Below are 22310 nucleotides of genomic sequence, written 5' to 3' on the forward strand. Positions count from 1 at the left end.
TTATATATATATATATTTTTTTTTTTACATTTTATTTTATTTATTTATTTATTTATTTTTACTTTATTTTACTTTACAATACTGAATTGGTTTTGCCATACATTGACATGAATCCACCATGGGTGTACATGTGTTCCCAAACATGAACCCCCCTCCCACCTCCCTAACACAGCATTATAGAGCAAATATACCCCAATTTGAAATAAAACGTAAGAAGAATAAAAGGGTAAGATTTCTGTCCAGGAACAAAACTCTGCTTTGTCGGTCACCTGGATTAGTCCTCTTAAGGGCAGAGCTTGGTGACTGGTCCCTGAAATCTTGACAAGGATGTCGAGAGTCCTCTCATATCAGAAGATGGAGTCTAGTCCAATGCCTGGCTTTATTTTTATGCCTCAAATAGATTCTAAAAAATTCTAAAGACCAGTTCTTCAATTTATCCAGTTTTTGACTCACACTGATTTGAATATGGATTCTGTTTTGTCCTTTAGTTCTTCTAAAAGGGAAGAGTCACACAGCTAAAGAAGCCTTTAACCCATGTTGCCCTAAAAGACATAAATATAACGGACGAGATGTACAGAAGCACAAGCTGGAATCAAGATTGCCGGGAGAAATATCAATAACCTCAGATATGCAGACGACACCACCCTTATGGCAGAAAGTGAAGAGGAGCTAAAAAGCCTCTTGATGGAAGTGAGAGAGGAGAGTGAAAAAGTTGGCTTAAAGCTCAACATTCAGAAAACTAAGATCATGGCATCTGATCCCATCACTTCATGGCAAATAGATGGAGAAACAGTGGAAACAGTGACTGACTTTATTTTTTGGGGCTCCAAAATGACTGCAGATGGTGATTTCGGCCATGAAAGTAAAAGACGCTTACTCCTTGGAAGGAAAGTTATGACCAACCTAGATAGCATATTCAAAAGCAGAGACATTACTTTGCCAACAAAGGTCCGTCTAGTCAAGGCTATGGTTTTTCCAGTGGTCATGTATGGATGTGAGAGTTGGACTGTGAAGAAAGCTGAGTGCCAAGAATTGATGCTTTTGAACTGTGGTGTGGGAGAAGACTCTTGAGAATCCCTTGGACTGCAAGGAGATCCAACCAGTCCATTCTAAAGGGATCAATCCTAGGTGTTCATTGAAAGGAATGATGCTAAAGCTGAAACTCCAATACTTTGGCCACTTGATGTGAAGAGCTGAGTCATCTGAAAAGACCCTGATGCTGGGAGGGATTGGGGGCAGGAGGAGAAGGGGACGACAGAGGATGAGATAGTTGGATGGCATCACCGACTCAATGGACATGAGTTTGGGTGAACTATGAGAGTTGGTGATGGACAGGGAGGCCTGGCGTGCTGCTGTTCATGGCATCGCAAAGAGTCCAACACGACTGAGCGACTGAACTGAACTGAACTGATGTACAGAATCGCCTCTCAGGAATCTATAGAGCAGGTTGATTTCACTTTCAATGCTGAATATCTAGAAAGGATCTTTTAGATAATTTACGCCCAATGAAACATCAAGTGAGCTTAGAAACTATGTCAGAGTCCTGGATTGTAATTCACAACCTCCTTATGGTTTTATTTTGTGTTGAAACAATGACTTCTTAGTACTTTTTAAAAGTCGGCAAAATGGCAAAGGGGGATGACCTTATACTAGTTATTCTTTGATGGAAATTAAGATGATTCACCCTGAAAGAAAGTACCACTGTTAGATACTATCCTTTTCAAAAGGTGAGGCTATATCCTCCTTATGGTAGAGCATGTTTTTAGAACCTCTTTAAATATTTGTTAATCTTCTTTTTTTAATGAAAGATTCAGATTGAAAGTCTTTGACAGGCAGCATTATTTAGCTAGCATTTAATAACACTGTAATGTTTTTAAACATTAAATTTACATTTAAATGTTCAAACAATAAACATTTAAACTGGTCATTGTAATTTATTTTTATTTAAAAGTCATGTAATTTTGACAAGTGATACTGGTCTTTCCAGGAAGGTAATATAGTATTTGGCTTTTAAATAATTTAAATTTACTTTTAAAAATGTTAAGTGAATAGTAGTACAGATGATGAGGAGATACGGCAAAAACCATGAAGGCATTTGTAAATGTCTCAAGTTTAGGAAATGCTGTTATGGCGGAAAGAACACTGAACTTGGATGAACTTGGATTCCTGCCTCTGCTCTGTATGTGCAATTCCATCATCTGGGACAAGTGGCTGCAACTCCAGGGGCCACCGGCCTCCTCTTGCTGAAACTAGAAATAATTCCACCCACTTTACAGAGTAGTTAGATGGAGTTGATGAAAGGTGATATTGTTATCAGTAGAAGCATTGGACAAAAATGATACAGTCTCTACTGAGGACTTCCTGGGGAGACATTCTGGGCCCTCCAGCTGTGGGAGCTATGTTTTGAGGACTGTATGCTTCTGAATTTCCTGGTATATTCCCATCTTCACAAATTCCTTATTGTTGCTGCCATAAACTTTTGAAATGTCTTTCACATCAGCAGGGTGATGGGGCGGGGATGTGAATGTAGCCTTATTTGGAAATGGAGACTCTGAAGATGTAATTAAGATGCCATCATACTCAGTTAGAGTGATTCCTAATCCTATATAACTGGTGCCCTTGTAAGAAAAGAAACAGACTTGGAGAGAGAAGACCGAGAAAGACGCAGAGCTAAGAGGGCCACACAAAGACAGAGGCAGAGACTGGAGGTTACGCTGCCGTAAACCAAGGAACATCTGGGGCCCCCAGCAGCTGAAAGAGACAAGAAAGAAGCATTCTCCATGACCCTGCAGCACCCTGATTTGGACTTGTGATCTCCAGAACTGTGACACCACAGATTCTGTTATGTTACCTGGTTTGTCTACTTTGGAAAGGCAGCCCCCCAGAAGCCAGCACACTTCTTGCCAGTCACTTTTTGACTGAATGATTACCGTGTGCCAGGCATTGTATTAGGCACTACCCAGATAACAAGGTCAAACATTGTTAGAGGGTGTGGGAGACCCTTTTCCCCAAATTCACATCTCAGAGCACGTGTCTCCTGGCCCAGAAGTCCTTCGCCCCCAGACTAACTGGTTGATTCCCAGTCACTGCTCAAATTCCCTATAGGATGTCAGTTTCTCTATCAATCCTTTCCAGATCCACCCAGGTTGAATTATTTAACCACCTTTGCTGTTTCCACGGAAGTATAATCTATCTATACCATAGCCTTTTCACACAGTATCTCTGCATCCACTGGACTGCAAGTACCTTGGAGTATTTCCTGCATCTCTAAGTCAGTCCAGGCTTTCACCTGGATTCGGCCACCAAGAAACTATTTACCTAAGGGAATATTCTTCACTTGGCCCTATAACAAATCCCTTTCAGTTTTCTTTTGGTTGGGGCTGGAATTATTTACAGGAATTGCAGATCTTCCTTCTTAAGAAGGAATTTTTGTTGTTTAGTCACTAAATTGAGTCTAACTCTTGCGACCTCATGGACTGTAGCTCACCAGGTTCCTCTGTCTATGGGATTTCCCAGGCAAGAATACTGGAATGGGTCGCCATTTCCTTCTCCAGGGAATCTTCCTGACTCAGGGATCGATCCCAGGTCTCCTACATTGGCATTAGATTCTTTACCACTGAGCCACAGGGAAAAGCCCTGTGTAGGGATTCTGTCCCCATAAACTCATCGTAAGTTGAAAATATCTTTAAGTTGAAAGTGCATCTAATTCACCTACTGACCATAACTTAGCCGAGCTTTCCTTAAACATGCTGAAAACACTTACATGAGAATACAGTTGGGCACCTTCATCTAACAAAGCCTAATGTGTAATAAAGCATTGAGTATCTCATGTATGTACTGAACACTGTACTGAAAGTGAAGCGCAGGCTAGTAGTCTGGGCAGTGTTTACCCTCACGATCCTGTGGTTGACTGGCAGCTGAAGTTCATAGCTGCTGCCCAGCATCATGAGGGAGCATGGCACTGCATCACGCCAGCCTCAGAGAAATCAAAATTCAAAACTGCGGATGGCTCTGACACCCTTGTAATGCTGGAATATCATTAAGTCGGGGACTGCCTGTACTTGGAGCAACCAGATGTTTCTGACTGAACAAGTTGGAACATCTTTGTGCTTTATCATCATTTCATTTTTAGGTCTTTTTTCTTTGGCTCTCCACTTAATTTAGGCTGAGGCAGCACACACACTTAGTTTAATAATATTAGTCTACTTGGGAGATATTTAAAAGGACTCATGCACACACAAAAACAATCTGTTAACACAGGCCACATCACCTGAAGTATCTCAGAGCCAAATTCTTAGTGCTTCATTTGTGGTACCTGCTGTGTAGATGAGTCACACCGCTGTTCACTTCTAATAACAATGAAACATGAAAACTCACAATAAGTGGGAAAAAAAAAACCACAACATTACTACATTGGCTAACAATTTTGAAGCATATTCTGTTTAACTTTAGTTACCTACGAGGTTACAGGAACTTTCGTGAATGTGTGTTTCTTCCCCCAGACTGATTCACACGTCAGTTGTAATAATCGGAACTGGCTTTTCATTGACAGTATGGGAGAGATAGTAATATTTATCTGCTGTTTTCCAGAAAGCTCATGGATAGCTCTGCAAAGCTGGGGCAATGTGCCAGCTATTGTCTTGACAAGAGAAGAAAACACATGTGTTTCCATGAAAAGGTCTGCAATCCATGATTTTTTACTTCGACTTGCATGTTATATGGCTGCCTTAATTGTCAGATAATGCTTTTGCCTTATTTCTCCATGAATAGTTATGAAACTCCAGCATTTGCCTCTTTGAAAGTGAAGTAGATGATACAGTAATGAATTTAGATTCTGGTAAAGAGAAATGTAAATTTTCAGTTCACAGCAGAAAATAGGCCTCGCAGGGAGCAATAGTGGAGCTCACAAATTCAACTCTCAAGTGAGAAAAAAGAGAAATTGCCAATAAACTTACAAACATGTAAAATATCAATAATTAATTAGAATGTTTCCAAAGCAAAGCAAATCCCCAGAATTTTCTTGATTATTTGAAAATACTATCCACATTATTTAAATTCTTTATAACTTCTTTTAATTAAGAATATATAGTGTTTATTATATAAGACACTGTTAGAAGTGCTATATAAATATTGACTAATATACACAATCTCCTTATTTCTTTAAAATGCTTGGGAAAACCAATGACCCAATAATATAGAGAAACATTTTATTTTCTCTATATTATCAGATAGAGAATGGAACAGTAAAGGAACTGAGTACACTTAACTATTGCTTTCTTTACAAACTGAGGGTCTCTCTGCAGCCTGCTGAGTGGATGGATGCCTTAAAGTGACCTGGGGTACATCTTATGGTGAGTTTCTGCTATAGTCCAAGTTCATAATCTCTGCTTGAGAGACCCTTACAGGTAGGGTTTTTCCAAGGAATAAACCCCAATACTCTGTAGCACAAAGACTGGCTTTTCAATGAATCCCTGGGTTTGGAGGGGCAGGAATTTACATGGCCTAATTCTGGACCACATTATTAATACATACTTTGTTTAGGAATCTGCATTTTAAAGGGAAATTTAATAATAAGCATAAGGAAATTCAGCTGCAGAGTAGAAGCTAAGCTAACTGAATACTTCCAGAAAATCCTTTCACACAAACTGTGGGGTTTTTTTTTTTTTCTGTAGAATTAAAACTTTTTATCAACTTTCCAATTACCTGTATCCCAACCAGAAATTCATAATTTCTGGATCTTATTTCTCTTTAGAAAGATATCAAGAAGTGTATACTTATTGGATATATCTTAGCAGCACCTGGGAGAAGAATGAAAATGTAAATCTAAACGTACTTTCCCAATTATAACACGTGGCATTAATCAGTGCTAAAAGCTCCTGCTTAATCCTGAGATCATTAACAAAGATGCTTGGGGTCAGGGTCGGGAACCAGGAGGGGAAGAAGTTATGCATTTGATTCATTGGACATGATCTCTATTTAAAACAGCTTTGTTGGAACACATGTGCTTTCAGTTCTCTTTTAACCAAAATTCAAGACTTATACTTAGTAATAAAGTGACCAAAACGAAGGATTCTGATCCATCATTTATATTGATATGTCATACATGAGAATGTTCCATATTCTGTAGGTTACAGCTCTGATTTCCCCAGGAGGCCATGGTGTGACCTTCAGACATGGGTCAGAGTGTGGTGGGGGGCACTTGAGTGGACTGGGAGGTAACTCAGGATTTACCCTCTCCATCCTAACCTCTGCATTTTCCCTTTGTCTCCCCTGATCCAAACTCAGATATGCACATGGTTCTCATGGGTGGACCACTTTGGTTACTTTTATGACCTTAGATCTGAACTTAAAATACTTTATTTTTACCAGCAAATGTTACTCTTTGACATTATTCCAGGCTGGTGGCTTGGGTTTTCCTCAAGATTTTGATTTTTGTCCTGACATTTATTTGTTTGGTTTTAAAATCTCTCTCTACTAAATTAATAAGAGCAAAGATTAGCAAGGATGATAAAAACATTTTCAGATTTGTTCTGCAGAGATGGAGCAGATAGAAACCTTGACGTAGGAATTGTTTTGGCTCATTCAATACGAATGACCTTTAAAAAAATTCCTTATTCTGGGCCAGATGATATGCAGGTTGGCCTCTGAGCATTGTTAGTTCTTTTTGGTTAAGAAGAAGACCACATTTCTTTCAAGTTCAAAAAGGAAAAATAAGTTGAAAATAGCACCTTAATCTTAGATTTTGAGAAATTTCAATGCTTGATTGTTTTAGAATTAATTTCAGATTATTCTGAACATCAAAAAATAATTCATGGTTTACAGCTAAAAGATTGCTTCATTGGTCTCAAGGATCAGGGAAATAAAAAGATGATTAAAACAGCATTTTAAACATTTTGCAAAATGGTCTATTTTGGCTCTTTCAGCCATGTTAAGAGCCTTATGAAATAATATAGCTAAACATTCAGTGATTGACTATTGGAATACTTAAGAACATCACAGGATAGCACAGACCACAAAGAAATGACCAGATATTTGTACTTTTAATAATCTTCTTTGGCCAGTAACATAATGTAGAAAACACACTTTTCTTTATTATAAAAAAGAACTCACATAAATACAGTCAAATAGTTATGAAATAGAAATTCATTTTCTTAGGGAAAAACTTAGGACCAAGATTAATGTGCAAGATATCAAATGTATGGTTATTAATATGACCCTTTTTGGATCTTACACTCTGAAAACTCATTATAAGGTTTGAACAGAGCTGTCCTTTATCCCTGGAAGTAGTTTTTATTCTTATGATTTGAATTCTGTAAAGATAAAAACAAAATTAGAAACAACTTATCACAACCATGATCTAGCTAATATTTAATTATTGCAAAGAATCTCTGCTTTTGGCAAGAGATCCACAAAGGGTTTATAATTTACCCTTCTTTAGAGTCTGACATTGCTACAGACTTAAAACAAGGAACAAAGCATACTGTGTACTCACATCAGGGTTATGAGGTTTGTACGTTGTCATTGTAAGTACACAAAATGTCAGAGAGAGTCTGCTGCAGTTGACATCCAACTAACAGATAACCTAGTATGAACACATTTGGCTCAAACTTAGAATAACATCAAAACACAGTAATACATCTTTAAATGAGAGTAGCCAAGAAAAATAATGCATGAAGTAGTCCTATGACTTTACTGATAAAAAGCTAACATTATAAAAACAATTGTTATTGTTGTCCAATCGATAAATCGTGTCCCACTCTTTGTGAATCCCTGGACTGCCTGGCTTCCCTGTCCTTTACTATCTCCCAGAGTTTGCTCAGATTCAGGTCCATTGAGTCCGAGATGCTATTTAATCATCCCACCCTCTGCTGCCCCTTCTCCTGTTGCCTTCAGTCTTTCCCAGCATCAGGGTCTTTTCCAGTGAGTCAGTTCTTTGCATCAGGTGACCAAAGTATTGGAGCTTCAGCTTCAGCATCAGTCCTTCCAATGAATAGTCAGGGTTGATTTCCTTTAGGATTGACTGGTTTGATCTTCTTGCAGTCCAAGGGACTCTTAAGAGTTTTCTCCAGCACCACAATTATGAAGCATTAATTCTTTGGTGCTCAGCCTTCGTTATGGTCCATATAAACACAATGAACTCATAAACACAATAGAAAGCTGTGTCCCTGGCAGCTCAGTCAGTAAAGAATCTGCCTGCAATGCAGGTGACCCAGGTTTGATCGCTGGATCTGGTAGATCTCCTGGAGAAAGAAAGGGCAACTCACTCCAGTATTCTTGCCTGGGAAATTCCATGGGCAGAGGAGCTTGACGGGCTATAAGCCGTGGGTTTGCAAAGAGTCAGACATGACTTAGTGACTGAACTACCGTGAAGATTCGGATATACTAACATATATTGTATCTTGAAATGTAGCAACTACCATAGGATGTCCTAAGGGTATGGTATTTCACAGTGTCAACCTTAAACTTAGGTCCCTACAGCAACCGTTATTTCCCCAATTCTTCCCTTTGATTTACAGGGGGTGTAAAAAGCTAGTTTCCAAAAGATGCATAAAGAAAAAGCTGTTGTTCAAGGTTTCCATCTCTAGCTTGAAAGTACAGAAGACATTGTCCCTTGTGTTGGACTTCTAAAAAAACTTTTTTTTTAATTGGAATATAGTTGCTTTACAATGTTGTGTTAGTTTCTGCTGTACAGCAAAGTGAATCAGCCCTACATATACATCCATCCTCCCCCTTTCGCATTGCTTCCCATTCATGTCACCACAGGGCATTAGGTAGCGTTCTCTGTGCTACACACTAGGTTCTTACTAGTTAGCTATCTTATATATAGTACCAATAGTGTATTTATCTCAATCCCAGTTTCCTATGAACTTCTTTGAATGAATTAGTGGCAGTCTGACCACTAATCTGCTTTTAAAAGTTTGAGTTGGAAGAGAAATAGAAAAAAAATAACACTAAAGCAGTTGCTACATTGCAAAGTTTTACAATCTCCTTTAAAGGAAAGTCTATAAAAATATCCATTAATGTCTCTATCTTTTAAACTTAAGAACAAAAACCACGTGTGAAAGAAGAGCCAGATATCTGAACAAATTCTGGATTTTCCCACCCTCTCCCTATTTTGCATGAAGGAAGGAGAAATTGTTGCTGGTCAGAGTCTGTCTTCCTTGTGCATGCAGAGACCAGACACCATAACAAGATAAAACCATAGCAACTAAGGTGTAGATTTTTCTGGAGGGAAGTGTGCTGGAATATCAAAGGGCAAGGAAAGCTTTCATCAGATTTTGTGGTATTTACCCCTAAACTCCATGCTCCAAACTCCTATATTTAATGTTTGTACCCAGTAGGCACAGTATAGGCAGGTCATGGTGGGGGTTGGGGACTGACCTCCAGGTAGGCACCATGTGTCAGAATCCTTCAACTAGATAACTGAGAGTCAGATCTTTTAAGAAACCTTTCCTTTCCTAAATGGGTCCCATTTCCCTCTCTTCTATTCCTGAAGCATCCATGTGAGCATGCTAAGTTGTTTCAGCCATATCTGACTCCTTGTGACCCCACGGACTGCAGCCCACCAGGCTCCTCGGTCTATGGGATTCTCCAGGCAAAGAATACTGGAGTGGGTTGCCACTTCCTACTCCAGGCAATCTTCCTGACCCAGGGATTGAATTCGTGTCTCTTATGTCTCCTACACTGGCAGGTAGATTCTCTACCACCAGTGCAACCTGGGACGCCCCCACGAAATGTCCATGGAAGTGTGTATTCATCTGGCTGGCCTGGCCTCCAACCGGCTGGATTTTCTGCAAGCAGCCCAGAGCTCATCAGAGTGGTGAGTGCTGTCTTCCTCACTCAGCACTTTTGCTGAAATGTCCCTTGACCTGGGGCGGGGGGTTGGGGGCAGGGCACTAGTCAGTCCTGCAAGGCTTGCTCTGCTCTGATTGCCTAGACCTTCCACTTGGAACCTTCATCATCAACATCACTGCACCTCTGATGAGGCTACACCTAGGGGTCAGAGGGGAAGAACTGAATCAGCCCTGAAGAACTGATGGTGAATCCACATGGTGTTAGATTTCTGAGGACAGTTCTGTCACTTCTCTCAGTCTAGGGGACTTGGTAAAAGAATTGTATTGAGCCACTGGCTCCTGTTTTTTTAGGTCATATAACTTTTAATATTTGTGTTCTTTTTTTTTTTTTTTCTAATTGGAGGGTAGTTGCTTTGTTGGCCTCCACCATATATCAACATGAATCAGCCACAGTTATACATATGTCCCCTCCTTCCTGAACAGCCCCCCTCCTCCCATCTCCCACCCATCCCAGCCCTCTGGGATGTCACAGAGCACTGGTTGAGCTCTGCATCAGAAAACAAATTCCCACTTGCTATCTATTTTACATATGATAACGTATACACATGTTTCCACGCTATTCTCCCAATTCATCCCACCCTCTCCTTCCCTGCACTGTATCTGCAAGTCTGTTCTCTTTGTCTGTGTCTCCATTCCTGCCCTGCAAACAGGTCGGCTGCTGAGCTGTACAAGCCAACTGGAGACCTATGTGAGGCCCCAGGAAGAAAGACAGCAAGTTCTCTCCTAAATTAGAGTAAGCCCTCTACTCAGTCACGGGCAAACTGTGAATATCAGCATCACTACTTAAGCCATACTTGGGGATTATAACAGCAGATGGAAGTACATCTCCTGCAGGAAACTGAGTTGGACCAGCTTCCTCACGTCATCTGGACACTTTTTTTCTTTTAATCAAAGCATCAAATTCTTCCTTGTATATTGTTCAGTTGTCTTCAATCAACATAATGGCTGCAAAGAGTGAAAATGTGCTGGCTCAAAACGTTCGCCCATTTAGATAATCATAATCGTGTAAACAGAGATGTGAAATTGGGCACTCCACACTCTATGCTATGAGGACGCTGCGAGCCCTGGGACTTCGCATATGGGGGCATCTGTGCCTTCTAAGGAAAACAAACTGATAACTCCGCAACTTTAAACATCCTGTTCCATCTTAAATATTAAACATATGCCGTAAGCGGGGGAAATGCACAGCCATGTGAAAGCAAGACGGCCAATATAAAACTGTCACTGTGTACTCTACAGTCACAGAGAGGAGTTCAGGAGTGACAGACGAGAGGCAGCTGCAGGGACGTTCTGCAGTAAGGAAAGAGAAGCAGGGTCATTGGTGTCGAAGGCTTTTTGGGTCCTAATGAAGCACAGTTTTCTGATCATCCTCTTATCACACTCACTTTGACAGTCTGTGCAAAGCTAGTTAACTGTTCAAGAATGGAGTTAAATTCCCTACACACTTGCATCCTAAAATGAACAATAGCAACCTGATAAAATACGTGAACGTGAACGTGAAGTCGCTCAGTCATGTCCGACTCTTTGCGACCCCATGGACTGTAGCCTCCCAGGCTCCTCTGTCCATGGGATTTTCCAGGCAATAGTACTGGAGTGGATTGCCTTAAACCTGTACAATATAGAGCAACACATGGCCACCACACTGCTGGAAAGTCATTAACAATGCAAAGCCAGTCATTCACGTTCATGGCTGAGTATTTAGTACACTGAGGACAAGTAAAAAATTCCCCTGGGGATGGAGACTCATCTAGGTTGTACACTCTGCCTGCAATGCGGGAGACCCTGGTTCAATTCCTGGGTAGGGAAGATCCCTGGGAGAAGGCAAAGGCTACCTACTCCAGTATTCTGGCCTAGAGAATTCCACAGACTATACAGTCCGTGGGGTCACAAATAGTCAGACATGACTGAGCGACTTTCACTTACTTACTTACACCAAATGGGTAATGGATGGTGTGAAACTGAGTGATATACCTTAAAACTCTGGCTTTGTCAGATTCGTGTTTGCTCTAATGCTCCGTGCTCATTCAGGACAAATCTTGCAGGGAAATTAATTATGATTCATTAACTAAAAGTACAGAGACTTCCCTGGTGGTCTAGTAATTGGGAATTTGCCTGCTAAAGCAGGGATCTCTGGTCCGGAAAGATCCCACATGCCTGGGAGCAACTAAGCCTACATGTTGCAACTACTGAAGCCCGCGTGCTCTAGAGCCTGTGCTTTGCAACAGGAGAAGCCACCGAAATGGGAAGCCCATGCACTGCCACTAGAGAGAGGCCCTGTGCAGCAAGGAAGACCCAGCAGGTCCATAAACAAACAAACACAAATTTTAAAAGATACAGTAAGATAAGGCATATTTGGGGCTTGTGGCATCTTCCTTCACTGAACTGTGGTGGTGAAGTAGATGGCTTTCAGAAATATATAAATACATACATATACATGAGAAATATATATATATACACACATATTAGTTTTGAAAGCTCTATAAACTATTCAGTTCTCTTCAAAATGAAAGGCAAAACAAAATCCCTGTAAGAAAACAGGATGAGCTGGTCCCCAAATAAATACTTGACAGAAGATGACCAGGTGAAATGAAGTGACTTCCAAGCTGGATTGGGAAGATTCCCCTGGAAAAGAGAAAGGCTACCCACTCTAGTATGCTGGCCTGGAATATATACTGTAGTCCATGGAATCGCAAAGAGTTGGACATGACTGAGTGACTTTCACTTTCACTTTCCAAGCTGAAAGGGGACATAAACGGAGGAAGAGGCACTAGAAATGTATTTGATATTGCACAGGTTCATAACAGTTCTGAGCTGCAGTTCTTCACATATAATGTATTGGTGGAGTCAAGAATACAGTGAGTTTTACCCAAGTGTCTATGGAAACTATTTCTGGTGGAGAACTGTGTTCTCTGACACATCTTTAGCTTGAGGCTAAAATCTAAATTTTACCATAAAAATCATTTTTCATATATCTACCCCCAAGGATGATTTTGTTAAAATCAGTACACAAATGTCCTTTGAGAATGATGAGTGCTCTAGTCAAACTCTTCAGGTCTCTCTTATGCTGTCTGATACATGGACTCTCTCTTTTTTTCTCTTTCTCACACAAACATTATGGGTCTATCAATCTAGCTGCTAGCTGGCACTGCTCTGTTACCCCAAATCATGGCTGGGTTTAGAGATGCCTGTTACTTCAGCCCTTTCCTTCATGTTTCCAAGTAAATCAGCAGAATTTCCAATGTGACTGGGGAGAAAGACTGAGTCATTTCCATTCCACCAGAAATGGGGAGCTGATGGGTAGCTGCTGTGTGAATCAATGTTCAAACTGAATAAATGAGATTCTCACCGGGCTGGATTTACTCTGTGAGTGTCTGTGCTCAGCATATAGGTAGAATCTTGGTTTCTACTGCTCTAGATGTAGGAGCTAGACTGTGCCAGGTCGCTTAAGTAATGTCCAACTCTTTTCAACCCCATGGGCTGTAGCCCACCAGGCCCCTCTGTCCAGGAGATTCTCTAAGCAAGAAAACTGGAGTGGGTTGCCATGCTCTCTTCCAGGGGATCTTCTCGACCCAGGATGGAATCTGTGTCTCCTGTGGCCCCTACATTGCAGACGGATTCTTTACTGCTGAGCCACTGGACTAAAAAGAAAACCTTATACTCAAAGTTTGGAAAGCATGCTATTTATAAGGTTGGGGCGGTCCGCAGAGGGGAGAAGACTCTAGGTGGATATCATTTGGCTTTTTTCTGCATATCTATGCTAAGCGTATTCCCTTTGCATGCATGTGACTTTGTAGTATGTTTCATTATTATTCGGGCCCCAGTGACTTATGAAAAATATTTAATGGCGTGATGGTCACCCAATGGATTTCACAAATTTTATATTCTTTTCCAATTCTAATCCAATTCAGGTTAGATCAATCACACTGCTTTCCTCATTGCCTGCTGACTTTAGAACAAGCTCTGGTCTATCTAGTGAAGGCTGACTGGCCTTGTTGGGGCTTCGGTACAGTTTTTCAACCTTTTCTGCTTGCACCTCTCCTGGATTGGTCTAACCTCCAGAAAACTGGATGGTGACCCTGAGCATGATCTAAACTCTCTCCTACCCAAGCTGCCTCTTCTTCCTTCTTGGGCATTTATATTGCTGTTGTTTGAAAATCTTTTTAGGCCTGACTCAAGTACTTTCTCCTTCATGAGCTATTTACTGGGTTCATCAACATACCAAGTATGCCTCATTTAAACCACCACACACTTCCTGTTTAATTAAGGCATTCCTTTGTCTTCCTGCTTCCATTGTGACAGGTACTCTGATTATCTTTCTCAGCATCTACCAAAGTGCCTCACACTTAAAAGGTATTTGCTGAATAAAGAATCAAGATGAGTAACAGCTTTAGACTGAGCTCCTTGAAGTCTTTCTTTTTGGCTCTCACAGCAGCAAGTTTGGTGTCTGTGTGGAAGATTCCAATGTATTTGCTGAATTCAGAAGACCCTCCCAAAATATTTGTTAAACTAGGGAAAATTGCATTTGCCCACTATAGTGTATAAAGTACTTTGAGTTCAGTTCAGTTCAATTCAGTCGCTCAGTCCTGTCCGACTCTGCGATCCCATGAATCGCAGCACGCCAGGCCTCCCTGTCCATCACCATCTCCCGGAGTTCACTCAGACTCACGTCCATCGAGTCAGTGATGCCATCCAGCCATCTCATCCTCTGTCATCCCCTTCTCCTCCTGCCCCCAATCCCTCCCAGCATCAGAGTCTTTTCCAATGAGTCAACTCTTCCCACCAGGTGGCCAAAGTACTGGAGTTTCAGCTTTAGCATCATTCCTTACAAAGAAATCCCAGGGTTGATTCCTTCAGAATGGACTGGTTGGATCTCCTTGCAGTCCAAGGGACTCTCAAGAGTCTTCTCCAACACCACAGTTCAAAAGCATCAATTCTCCAGCGCTCAGCTTTCTTCACAGTCCAACTCTCACATCCATATATGACCACTGGAAAAACCATAGCCTTGACTAGACGGACCTTAGTTGGCAAAGTAATGTCTCTGCTTTTGAATATGCTATCTAGGTTGGTCATAACTTTTCTTCCAAGGAGTAAGTGTCTTTTAATTTCATGGCTGCAATCACCATCTGAAGTGATTTTGCAGCCCCCCAAAATAAAGTCTGCCACTGTTTCCACTGTTTCCCCATCTATTTCCCATGAAGTGATGGGACCAGATGCCATGATCTTCGTTTTCTGAATGTTGAGCTTTAAGCCAACTTTTTCACTCTCTACTTTCACTTTCATCAAGAGGCTTTTTAGTTCCTCTTCAATTTCTGCCATAGGGGTGGTGTCATCTGCATATCTGAGGTTATTGATATTTCTCCCGGCAATCTTGATTCCATCTTGTGCTTCTTCCATCCCAGCATTTCTCATGATGTACTCTGCATTTAAGTTAAATAAGCAGGGTGACAATATACAGCGTTGACATACTCCTTTTCCTATTTGGAACCAGTCTGTTGTTATTATTATGTTTCTTCAGACTTAATGCCTTAATGTTACCTTTTGTTTTTATTTTCCATTTTTAGGTTGAGTTACAAAGGTATACAGAGAAGTGAGTGAAAGTCACTCAGTCATGTCCGATTCCTTGTGGGCCCATGGACTATACAGTCCATGAAATTCTCCAGGCCAGAATACTGGAGTGGGTAGCCATTTCCTTCTCCAGGAGTTCTTCCCAACTCAGGGATTCAAACCCAGGTCTCCTTCATTGCAGGCAGATTCTTTACCAGCTGAGCTACCAGGGAAGCAGAGATGTAGGAAAGTAGTAAATATTAATACTAGCTTTTGAACAGGACTGCTGACCTTCTGCTGTTTGTCAACAACAACAGATGCCTGAGTAAACTGTCCAGGGAATCAGCATTTCAAAGGGTCACAGAGGAAGGAACTGGCTGGAGTCATTCTCACTGGTCTGTGAGTTCCTGAGCTGGGGAACTGGGATCACACTCCACATTCTCACAGCCAGATACACAGATTTGCTTAAAGGTCATTATCTGCACATGGGGTGACATTCTCCCATCCCACTGCTAGAACTATGAGATGGGTAATTTTAGAAGTTATTTTGCCACTCTAAGCTTTTAGAATGGGCCCATGGTTTACCCTCCATATTTAGCGTAGGCTCCTTCCTCCCTCCCTCCTCTTCTTCCTTCCTTCCTTTATTTTTTCTGGTTACAAACACCAGGAAGTGAGGAATGGATGACCCAGAAGGAATTTTATTATCGTGCCACCACCCAAGTCCCCTACCCCTAAACTCTTACTTTTCTGACCTGAACATCTAAGATCAAAGTAGACTCCACTCAACTGACCCTGAGCCCAGTGCCCTAAGTCCCAACTTGACAATTACTTTGGGATTAAAAATAAGAAAAAGTACCCTAATCATCAGAATTGGATGCTCATTCCTATAGACAATGGACTTTGAAGGATCAGAGATGTCTAAGTTGTAAGATTTGCAAATGAAACATCCACTAGAAAGCAATGCATCCAGCTTATTATAACATCTTCCTTAGTTACTAAAGTTTAATTTTTTTCTGGAAAAGTTTTAAGGATTTTCAATAATTTTCTAAGGCTTTCTGTAAGAATTTCAATTATGCCCCAAGCTATATATATTATGATTACTCTAAGTATGAAAGTTTCCTTGCCTTCAAAATTAACTACATCGTTCTTCTTTACTTTTAAATAGCTTTATAAAATTTCAATTATATAAACAATACATGCTCAGTGCTAAACATTTATAAGATATAGAATATAACAAAGAGCAAAGATGATTCTAATTGTCTCACTTTCCAGTATATCTTTCTGAGCACAGATTGGATGTGGATATTTCTAAGCACAGATAGGTATATTGACAAGTAGAACAGAGAGGAAGAACATCTTGGAATGTTAATCCTTTTGAACTGCTTCTGAATCATATACAGGCTTTGATCCTCAGTTTGGCCAATCATTTTATGGAAAATGGTTCAACACCTGAAACAGGATACACTGCCATTACATTTTTAGAAGGCATATTTAGAAGGCTATTTAGAAGCCTTATTTTCTCCTCTTCTATGAGACAACTTGCTGTTACCTACTCCCTGGTGGCTCAGTGGTAAGGAATTTGCTTGCCAATACAGGAGACATAGGAGACATAGGTTTGATCCTTGGGTAAGTAAGATCCCCTGGAGAAAGAACTGGCAACCCACTCCAGTATTCTTGCCTGGAGAATCCATGGACAGAGGAGCCTGGTCTGCTACAGTCCATGGGGTTGCAAAGAGCCAAACATGACTGAAGTGACTTGGCACAATTAACAAATGAACATCCATCCTGTCCAACTAAAAAAAGCTTTAAAAATGTGTTTTAAGTATCTCATTGAGCCCAATGACCCAAGTAGAATTGAGATGAGGCACAGTGGCTGAGCAGAATCCAGATGGACCTTCTAGGAATCCATCTTTTATTGCAGGTTGCTGCTGCTAAGTTGCTTCAGTCCTGTCCAACTCTGTGCGACCCCATAGACGGCAGCCCACCAGGCTCCCCCATCCCTGGGATTCTCCAGGCAAGAACACTGGAGTGGGTTGCCATTTCCTTCTCCAATGCATGAAAGTGAAAAGTGAAACTGAAGTCGCTCAGTCGTGTCTGACTCTTAGCGACCCCACAGACTGCAGCCTACCAGGCTCCTCCGTCCATGGGATTTTCCAGGCAAGAGTACTGGAGTGCATGTTAAGGACAGTCAAAACTCCACTTCCCAAATACTATGTCAATATATAATGTACTCTATACATGCTTCCTGGAAATGGGGTAGGATCTTGTCCTTGGAAGGAATCTTTTAGAGAACTCCTATAGACTTTCAATAAAATCTCATCTAAACCATAAACAGAAAATTCTACAGAAAAATCAATTTAATATGTGAAGGCATCATGTCCCAAATATATTCCTGATGTCTGCCACTGGTATTTACTTTGAGCTCATTGATAGGTGATTATGTAAGTCTCATATTTCAATTTTCCCTGCAATATAAATGTTGTCATGGCTTATATTTTATGTTTATTTATTTATTTATTTTAAATTAATTAATTTGTTTTAATTGGAGGCTAATTACTTTACAGTACTGTAGTGGTTTTGGCCATACATTGACATGAATCAGCCATGGGTGTACATGTGTTCCCCATCCTGAACCCCTCTCCCACCTCCCTCCCCATGAAACTGGAGCCTGTTATACAGAGTGACCTAAGTCAGAAAGAAAAACACCAATACAATATATTAATGCATATGCATGAAATTTAGAAAGATGGTAATGATGACCCTATATGGGAGACAGCAAAAGAGACACAGATGTAAAGAACAGACTTTTGGACTCTGAGGGAGAAGGTGAGGGTGGGATGATTTGAGAGAATAGCATTGAAACATGTATATTACCGTATGTGAAACAGATCTCCAGTCCAGGTTCAATGCATGAGACAGGGTGCTCAGGGCCAGTGTACTGGCACAGCTTATTCTTTAAAAATATTGATTTGGCTGCTCTGGGTCTTAGTTGTGGCATGTGGGATCTTAATCTTCATTGTCGCATGCAAATTCCTACTTGGAGCATATGGGATCTAGTTCCCCAACCAGGGATTGAACCCAGGCCCCCTGCATTGGGAACATAGCATTTTAGCCACTGGACCACCAGGGCAGTCCCTGTCATAGCTAATTTTTGTTATTAGAATATTCTTTTTGAGCTGTGTACTATAAAAACTGACCAAACGTCCACTTGATACATAGTGACTGATATTGGGTGGACTCTGTCAGCCTAAGGCTAAACAAACATCTAGCTTTTCTAATGTTAACATGCTTTCTCTATAACCATGATGAAGTGCAATCTTGCCCAAATGCAAGTGTGATCCTGCCTCCATATGGCTGGTGACCAGGTACAAGAGTCTCTCTTCAGTGCAAAGTAGAGAGACTGTAATTAATCTACTCTCAGAGTGACAATAGTCACTTCCATTCTAGCCCCTTAGAAATCTATTTCCCACACAGCTGCCATGTACTTCCTGTGCTCAAAACTCTCCACCAGCCTCTTCCTCTCACTTGGAATAAAGTAAGAGACAAAGCCTTTTACAGAACACACGGTCCTACACCTTCTGCCCTGACTCACCTCAGTGACCCAGTTTCCTGTTGTGTTTCCATTTGGTCACTGAGATCACGTCCTGGAACCCCACCTTGCTGTTTCCAGAATGTGCCAAACACATCTCCCCACCGCCCCCTCCCCCCAGGGCCTTCCTGCTGATTGGAGCACTGTCTCCGGCATGTGAGATGGCTCACACCATCAGTCCCACTTCCCTGGCACTTTCTCTATGCCTTGGTCCTCTTGGGCTGCACAGGGCTGACCTCCACGCGTCACTTCACCAAGCTCCCTTGTTCCATGGGAGGCAGGAGCAGGAAGGGGCAGGGAGAGTCTCCTCCAACCCTTCCTGCTGGGGGTTGGGCAGTGGCTGTGTTCCTTCCCTCTAGTCCCCGCTGCTGACATGCAGCCCCTCTCCCTCAGCTATAGCTCTGCCCCTTCAGGACTATGAGTAGAACTGATTCCTGCTGCAGCTAGTCCCTGGGTGCTCACTATCCCCTGCCCTTAATCCTACCCATATGTCTGTAAACAGCATCTTGACTCAACCTGCTCAATTACTCCTTGTGTGGCCTGTTTCTTCTCATAGGTTACCTCCTGGATGAAGCCTTCCACAACAACCTCTTTAAAACAAAAATCCTCTCACTTCTTTCTCACACTTTATCTCCGTGGCACCTGATACATATTAACTTTTTAAAACTGTGGGCCTTCTTCTGTAGATCATAAGCTCAAAGGACTTTGTTTTTCTTTTGTTTCCTGATGTGTCTACAGCTCCTACTACAGAGCCCAGCTTGCATAAAATGTATGCTTAGTAAATTTATTTATTTCCTAATTCTAGGAAATTATACTTGGGGTTTCTTTTCCCTTACAAGATTTTAAATGGTAAAGACAGTGACTTTAATATCAACATTAAATGACTCTGATCCGGACAATAGAACTTAAGGGCAGGATGGAATATAAAAATCACTGGAAATCTACTGTTCCTCAGTTAAGTTTATAGTAAATATAATTAGAACATCCTTGACCTGAGGAGGAATTTGAAGACACTTAAAAATACCACTTGCATGACATATCTGAAATTAAGAATTAAGAAGTGATGAATTAGGCAATGCTGTGTTATCTTTTAAAACTACTTCAATTTAGTTGATGAGTCCAAATGGGACGATAGCAACAACAGTACAATACCAGAAGAGAAGTGTAAATTATGTGGAGAAAACTGAGAATAAGATGGCTAAGATTAAGCTTGCATTTTCTGCACAGATGATAGATTTTAGCATTTCCAAAATTCTTCTAATTGTGTAGGTTACCTTGCTGAGTAAATCATTATCGAAGTAATTTTATTTTATCTTAAATGTCATCACCAAATTCATCATTGGAAATTAATTGAGAAATCCTTGATCTCCTTCTGGATTTGTTTATAGTATACAGAGTTCACATACTGAAAGATAAAGCTAGTAAACCAAACTTCTTGTTGGAGTCTCCTGTTAATTTCTCTTTTTCAGCTCATCTTTAGAGGATACCAAGTTTGAGTTCAGGCTTCCCCAGTGGCTCAGCCTTAAAGAATCTGCCTGCAAGGCAGGAGCTGCAGGATATGAGGGTTCAATCCCCGGGTCAGGAAGATCCCCTGGTGGAGGGCATGGTAGCCCACTCCAGTATTCTTGCCTGGAGAATCCATGGACAGAGGAGCCTTGTGGGCTACAGTCCATGGGGTGACAAAGATTTGGACACTACTGAAGTGACTTAGCATGCACACACACAAGGTTGAGTTCTGCCAATGCTATGCTCTTTACTTGGAAAGAGAAGAAAGCATAAAGTTGTTATTCCCGAGAATTTCTGTCCCTTATAAAGTTGTCACTATGAGAAAAATACCTCAGTTTGGGAACAGTCCACTGCCTCCCATCTCACTTCTTAAATTGGTCTGGGTTATGTCACCTGGCCGATTTTTCATTTGTTTCCTGTTTGATTTCATAAGTCTTTGCCTTGGTTTTTATTTCAGAGTCTCTGCTGAATAATCACGTGTTTGTGGAAGGAAAGGACATATGGATCTTGGAGACAGAAATGCTCCAAGCACAGAGCCAACACCTGCAGACCCTCAAAGTGCTTGATTTAATGCACTGATGCTCAGCCTTGTTTGCACGCTGAAATTCCCTGGGGAGTTTTAAAACAGCACTGATGCCTGCATGCGACCTCCTGAGATGATCATTTCATTAGTATAGAGTACATCGTGGGCACTGGAGGTTTTCAAAGCTCCTGTGTGTTCTAACAGGGGAGAGAGCTGGGGGACCACTGATTTAGGGAGACTGAATGCCACTGGCCTATCTTCAATGCAAGTTTCAGGTGATTCTAGTCATATGTAACTTCTACTGCTTTAACTCTAAAAACACTCTAGGGATGCCTGCATTCCCTTATTTTGGTTCATTAGGAAAAAAAAAAAAAATCTCTGTTGCTCACTGTTTTTCTGATACATGAGATTTGCTTTTCAGTGAAGAAGCTCATCAGAAGCCATGTGTAAGCCTCCTGATGAATCACACAGGAAGGAATCTTATTTTCATCCTGGGTAGGGCTGTTTGGGGGTATATCCAGAAGGAAGGATGCTACTCCTCGAAGAGAAGAAGACACTTTCGGCTTGTCAACCTTCAACCATTGAAACCCAAATTGGAGTGTTTACATTGGCTTAGAGCCAGCTGTTGGTAAATTTCACAGTGCTTAATATCATTATTGTCTTTAGGAGAGTATTAATGGCCCTTTCCCTTACTTTTCTGCTTGTATGGCCCACTGGATTTGTCATGACTATTCAAGATGTAGAAAGGCCAGTCCAAGTGCTCTCACAGACATTAACGAAGTCTTAAAGGGGGCAAGGAGCTTTAGTACTACCCGAATACTCCTGTAGGTTTTAAGAAGGTGAGGATGAAATTTGTGATTTTTCATGAAATGGAAATGTGCTCACAGGCGGGAGAATGGGCACTGGGAGTAAGGTGCAGAAGGTTGTCTTGGACTTCATCTCCTGCTGAGAATTTTTCTAAACCTGACCAAGCAGTTCCCTTAAGAACTTAATAGCTTTAACAGTCTAAACGCCCATCGACAGAGGAGTGGATAAAGAAGATGCGGTGCATATATACAATGGAGAATTATTCAGCCATAAAAAAGCCATTCTAGGAGCCATTTGTATCAGCATTTTAGGGAGAATTTACAGAGTGAGGGTCACGAGAACCACTTTATCAGGTAAATTAAGAGCTCCAAAGTTCCTGGACGACAATGCAAGGTAACTGAGTTTCAGTTACTAGCAATGCACTTTATGAAATCTTAAATTAGCCTCACAGGTTGCCCAGCCATGGGATTCTGGGATTCTGACTGAG

The 22310-nt window shown here is 41.2% G+C and overlaps 1 protein-coding gene across 3 annotated transcripts in view; it reads right to left on the reverse strand.

The window, feature by feature from the left end:
- The window catches only part of FBXL7 (F-box and leucine rich repeat protein 7), a 449255-nt gene that overhangs the window by 22521 nt on the left and 404424 nt on the right, over positions 1 to 22310 (reverse strand). Inside the window, exon 2 of one of the 3 annotated variants that reach the window (XM_052659126.1) lies at positions 4271 to 4349. The exons of the other annotated variants lie outside the window; for them this stretch is intronic. The gene's annotated coding sequence lies outside the window, so the exon portion shown is untranslated. The remainder of the gene's footprint in view (positions 1 to 4270; positions 4350 to 22310) is intronic. 3 annotated transcript variants of the gene reach the window in all.

This window comes from Budorcas taxicolor, chromosome 20 (genome assembly GCF_023091745.1).
Source record: "Budorcas taxicolor isolate Tak-1 chromosome 20, Takin1.1, whole genome shotgun sequence".
NCBI lineage: Eukaryota > Metazoa > Chordata > Mammalia > Artiodactyla > Bovidae > Budorcas > Budorcas taxicolor.